This window comes from Micropterus dolomieu, unplaced genomic scaffold (genome assembly GCF_021292245.1).
Source record: "Micropterus dolomieu isolate WLL.071019.BEF.003 ecotype Adirondacks unplaced genomic scaffold, ASM2129224v1 scaffold_312, whole genome shotgun sequence".
In the NCBI taxonomy this organism is placed as follows: Eukaryota; Metazoa; Chordata; class Actinopteri; order Centrarchiformes; family Centrarchidae; genus Micropterus; species Micropterus dolomieu.
Window position 1 is genome coordinate 25,264 of NW_025744302.1, and position 6,237 is coordinate 31,500.

The 6,237-nt window shown below is 37.9% G+C and overlaps 1 long non-coding RNA gene across 1 annotated transcript; it reads left to right on the top strand.

The window, feature by feature from the left end:
- Window positions 1-2,309: 2,309 nt before the first annotated feature.
- LOC123967356 lies at window positions 2,310-3,503 on the top strand. The gene is made up of 3 exons (XR_006824234.1): window positions 2,310-2,832; window positions 3,197-3,271; window positions 3,365-3,503. It is a non-coding gene; the product is annotated as an uncharacterized LOC123967356 (long non-coding RNA).
- The last annotated feature ends 2,734 nt before the right edge of the window (window positions 3,504-6,237 follow it).

The following is a 6,237-nucleotide window of genomic DNA, read 5'->3' on the forward strand; positions in this document are numbered from 1 at the left end:
AAGCAAACCATAAACATATGTAAACCAAAAGTGTAAGTTTTACTTTTATTGCAACAAATGAATACTTATTTTACAATAATGTACTGCAGAAAGAATTTTTAATTTCTGAAGGTTCAAATTATGGACGCCAATGAAAAGCGATTCAAGTTGGGCTTGACTCTGAGTCCAGCTTCTCTCATGGTCAACCTGCTGTTGATCAGATGATCAATAAGTTTGGCTTATCTGTGATGGCTCTCCTTCCTTCTCTTCTTTGCCCTTGTCCTCCTCCTCTTCCTCCTCTTCCAACTCTTCCTCCTTGAACTTGTCCTCATTGTTGTGCCCTGCCTCTACCTCTACCTCCCCCCCCACTGTAAACTAAAGCAGTGATTGGTTAGTGATCAGTTAAGGCGTTAGTGTTTGCACATGCGAGGAGTGGCTGTGTGACCTGGTGAATAAGTGTTGTTTTGATTTGTTGTGTTTTGGAAAGGAAAGCAGGTCACTTCCTGTTAGATTTTAGTGACTTAAGTAGAGAATTATGTGTAGTGTTTTAAAAAAGGGTTTTACGCAACTGAAAACTGCGTGAAAGGCTGAGAAATAGCTAATGGTTTTGGAGATTTGAGATGACTTTTTGCTCTTTGAGTGAGAGGTTACAAAAATTGTGTGACATGTAAAGATTTTGTGTGTATCAAATGTTTTTACGTTTATGAAGTATATCATGGTGCTTTGCGCTGGCTGTACAATCCTGAAACATTAGTAATTTAGTCTTCAGTGAATTTAGAGTTTTTTGAGGTTTAAGTAATTTATCAAGCACAAATTACAACGTTATAACGTTCACTGGTTAGAACTTCAAGGACAAGAGGATTTGCTGCTTTTCTAGCAAAATTTATATCCTAAATACTTTTGTTGGGCATTTTAAGCATAAAATAATTCATGAAAAAACAACCAAAATATTGATTGATAATGAAAATTGTAAATTAGATTCAACCCTAGTGTTTGATCATCTCTTCTGAAAGAAACAGAGATTCAATGATGTAGAGACACGAGGAGAGCCTGAGCAGACCTTTCCTTCTTGTCATCATCTGTGTGTGTGTGTGTGCATTTCAGTGTGTCTTTGCATGTATCACACCTCTGTTATCATCTTGCATTAAGATCACAAGAAGAACGATAACATACCTTTCCTTAAAAGACACCCACACGCGAATTATGTGCACACACACTGGCTGACCTCTCTGTGCTATTTTTAGGAAGCGCTCCATTGGTGTTACAGCGCACACCAGGAGGGTGGGTTTATCTGAACCTCAGCACCTCCTCTGACACACAGCTGACAGTCACACCAGAGAGAGAGAGAGAGAGAGAGCGAGGGAGCAAATGGGAAAAGTTTGAAGCTGAACTTGACCAAATTAAAACACTGAGAACATTTGTGTTCCCAAAGAGATCACTTTAAGATGATTGTATTTGTAAAGTTATCATGGCTGGATTACAAACTAGCAAAGAGGGCCCCAGATCTATAGGATCCGGAAAGCCTAAGATTCACTGGGTGTTAACTTGTTTTGTTACAAATATCAGTAAAATAACAACTTAGTCAACCTGCATTATTACGTGATGCTGTGGCTCTTTCTTGCAGAGGAGCAATAAGCCCTTAAACTTTCTGTTTATGTTGTAGATTTGTGGTCTAAAAATAATTTTATGAAAAATACTACAGATGAATTTACAGACAGAAAACTTGGGGCCAGGCAGCATTATTCCAGCTAATACTTAAATTGCATGTATGCAACATGGTGACCCTGTCCTCTGCTGGTCACAGTGTAGCACTACAACAGAGCCAACGTGCTGTTGGAGGCAGATGTTATTGACCATCTGCTGAGATTTGCATCCACCTCTTTTCAAAGCATATATGAATGTTAACTTACTCTCACGGTGAGAAACAGGTATAGAAGATAAGGTGACTACTGAGGAAGTGAGCTAAAAGTACGTAATAAAAATACATAGGCTAATAGGCTACATACAATACTTGTTATAAAAACATAAAATACTTACAAAATACATAATAATTACACATTACTTAATAGAATACTATTAACTTAAATTACTAATAAATTTCAATTTTTAAATTAGTTTTATTATTATGTGAAGTGTGGAAAGCTGCTCTTCAACTGGATGACTGTGTTATGGGTCACTCAGGAATTTGAATTTTAAAAATAAACTTCTTTCTTTTATCCTTTTGTAATAAAAAGTTTAAAAAAAAAAAAATAAATTCATGTTGGCAGTTTGGATCATTCAGGTCCTAACAACACAATCTAAACATGAAGAGGTTTTTGCACAGTAATCATGTATTTTTTGTCACTAATAATTTCACCTCGTTGTCTCCCCTCGGCTGTTGCAAATGTTGTCTGAACATGTCAGCTGGTCGCGTGCCTTTAACTTATCATTCTTCAAGAAGACAGCTCGTGTGTTTGTGTTTGTGTCTGGATGCTGAGTTTTGTGTGTGTGTGTTTCAGAGGCTGCATGGAGGAGGGAGGTGGGGGAGGAGGGGTGACTCTGGACAGCTGGTCTTCTTTCTCTCCCAACATCCCTCCTCCTCCTCTTTCTTTTTGTAGCTCAGAGGTTGTTTCACTGCAGAGCAAAGCAGATGGCTTCACTGATCGTTGCATATAAAGTCATTTAAATGGATCCATTCTGACTATTTGGATATTAATTCACCACCTGACTGATTCTCTGAATAGTTTTATGATTACTTTTTCAGTAGAGTGACAACATCCAACTATACCGATTGACTGGTTCTTAGGCTGTTTTAATGCTGACTGGTTGAATTCAGATCAACATCTTCTGGACGAACGAATTTCGACTGACACGGTACGGCTGCTTTAATGCTATTATTATTATTATTATTATTATAGATGGTAGCAGTATTCATAGTAGTAGTAGGAGTAATAGCAGTACTACAGTAGCAGTAATAACAATTAATAGAAGTGAGCATGTAAAATGAGTAGTTTTACTGTTAAAATTGTAAGTATTTGTTTTTTATTGAGATAATTTAATGATTATTTATCTAATAAATGTTTCCTCATTCCTCCTCGCTTCATCTCTTCTCTTCTCTTCTCTCCTTCTCTTTCCTCGTCTCCTCCTCTTCTCTCCTCTCCTCTATCCTCCTCATCTCTCCTGTTATCATCTCCTCTCTCGCTTCTCCTCTTCTTTCCTCCGCATTTCTCCTCTCCAGATGTTGACCATCTCAGTGCTCCTGCTGCCGTTGCTCCTCTCCTCTCCTCCTGCCTCCTCCTCTCCTCTACCCAAGGTAAACTTTTGTTTCTTTGTTGTTTACAAAATATCTGATTCTGTCTTTGGACACTAAAGTTTTACAATTTACACAACAATGATTCCTGTAAAGCTGTGAGGTTGATATGTAGGTTCCTGTTATGCAGTGGTGGAAGAAGTACTCAGATTCTTTACTTCTGAAGGAAGAGTTAGAGGACACCAGGGAGGAAGAGGAGGAGGAAGATCAGTATGGAGAGCAGTAAGAGGTGAAGGAACAGTAGGAGTTGGAGGAGGAGATGGGATAGGGTATAAGGAGGCGGAGCAGGAGCAGGGCAGATGAGGAGAGAGGAGGAAGCACACAAAGGGATAAAAAAAATGTGCAAATGTATACATTTGTTGTTTATTTTTTTGTGTTTATCATGTGAAAAGCTTTTTGAGGAGGAGAATCACAAGCAACATTACTAATAACCAGTTTTTGAAGTATTGAATTTATCTCACCAGTGTGTAAGACTGTGTTGCAGTGTGTGTGTGTGTGTGTGTGTGTGTGTGTTTGAGGGCTTGTGTTTATGTCTGGGGGCAAAGTTTGTTTTTCAGCAAGATTGAATGGTTCATTTTGACCTGAAAATAGGATGTGTGGGGAATTGGGTGAGAAGTTGTGGATTTGTGTTCAGAGTTTTGAGAAAAAGAGGCCTAATTTCAAGAAATGTGTTTAAGCAATCGAGAAAAACTGTAATTCCACATTGTGATACACAGCTGCATTCAAAAAACCTTAATTTAAAGTATTATCAGCAAAAAATACTAAGAACTATCCAAAGTACAAGTACTCAGTCAATGTTTTATTATATCTGATGACTCCAAGGTTAAAATATCTTTCCAGTGATGACATATCCAATATTATTTTCGTTTTGTTTTCTTTCGGGTGTAAATCCTTCTCAAGTGGTGATAACTGATGTTGACCTCTGACTCCAGGAGGTATGTCTTTGGGTCAAGAGGGTCAAACAATGTAGAAAGGCATTGGCACATTGAGGTGAAATGTGAAATATGTTTTGCTCTGAAAGCTGTCAGACTGTTTGTTTCCAAACGTTACTGAAGAAACCCAAAAGTTACACACACACAGAGAGTGAGCTGGTCCTCAGGTATGTGTGTGATTAGAGTTGTCAGCAGCTCATCTCTAAACTCAGCCCCTCGAGCTGTAATTCTGATTTAAACACACTCTTCTGTAAATCGTTTCTCCTGCAGCTGTTTTATCACCTTTGAGTCAGAAATCCAAATCAAAAGGCGCTGATTCATTACATTTTCCTTTCCGTTAAAAACAAAACAAGATAGAATGTGTAGCAGTAAAATAAAAATCTAACTTGTCACTCTGAGATCAGACTACCTTGTCTACATGTCAAAAATAAAGATATTTACCATCTGTGTTTATATGAGGTTCTTTCTGAGCTGTGCTTTTTTTTGTTCATGCTAACCGTGTGGCTCTAGGGTTGGTCGTCGGTCCGCCACTTTGGTCCAAACTGAAATATCTAAAAAAACTACTGGATCGATTGGGACAATATTTGGTACGGACATTCATGGTTCCCAGACAGTTTAACTTTAATGATACCGATTTTCCTCTAGCGCCACTGTGAGGTTCACATTTGAAAATAGGCAGGGACATTGACCACAGGATGAATTTTAATCACTTTTGTGATCCTCAACACCATCAAGTCAACATTTGTTCAGCACTTTAGTTTATGAATACCTGCAAAATGAACAAAATCAGCTTCAACTTTATAATTGTGTTTTGTACTAACTGTGCAAATGTTAGCAAGCTAACTTGCTTAATTAAGATGGTCAACATGGTAAAGATTATACCAGCTTGACATTGGCATGTTAACATTTTCATTGTGATAATGTTAGCATAACGTTGGCATTTAGCTCTAAGCACCACTGAGTACAACATCACAGCTGTAGTCTTGTTGCTAAACTATATAAGTGGGATTATTCATGAAAATAATGTTCAAATAAATTAAACAATAGCTGTTATGACTTCCTATCTTGCACTTAAACAAAAACATTGACAGTGACAATACTGAAAATAAACCTAAATATAAACTAAACTTTTCTGAAATGGAAAATGTAGTAAATTACTACGAGAAAATCATTTCATTGCGGCAGCACATTGAAGTACAAAATATCAATAATCAATATCAATAAATCGTCAACATATGAGGCATGTTCATCTCATTTTAAGACAGTACGTGTTGGAAGTAAAGGATTAATAACAGGTTTAGATTTACACTGACTGACCAGAAAAGACAAAAACATAACAAAGTAGAAGGGGGAAAAAGCAAACAGAAAGAATAGATGGAGAGGAGGCAGCAATAATGACGATGAACTTGGGAAAAGAAAAGATGAATGAAAAGTGAGAGTTAAGGAGGAAGAGACGAAAGGAAAGAGAGAGACTGAGAGGAGACAAGATTCAAAACGAGGAGGACAAATTGTTGTACAAACCAAAACAGGGTCAGACATGAACTTGAAATACACCGTCACACCACTGCAGTGTGTGTTTGTGTGTGTTGCTTCCGTCAGCTGGTTGCTAACAGCAGGTTTGCGGTGAAGCAGATGTCAGCTGGAGGCGACAGATGTATCCAGTGTGTGTGTGTGTGTGTGTGTGTGTGTGTGTGTGAAGACATTCTTCAAAGAATGTGAATACGTTTGGAAAGTGACAACTTTTTGTCCAGTCCTCTCCTCTCCAATGGGCTGTTCAATAGTAGGATTTGTTTTAATGTTACTGCGGCGGTCAGGGTCAGTAGTTATGATGATTTAAGTTAGTGTGCGTGTGTGTTTTAGGTTTGCTGACCTGTAATTATAGAGTAATGTGTGGAATTTGTATGTAAACACCTGTTTATGAGAATCTACACTATGTTTCTAAGTGTGTTGAAGTGTGTAGTGTACACTCAGTATCCAGTTTATGAGGTACACCTAGCTAAAACTACAGTCTATGTCATCTAGGTCATAGTTATCCAA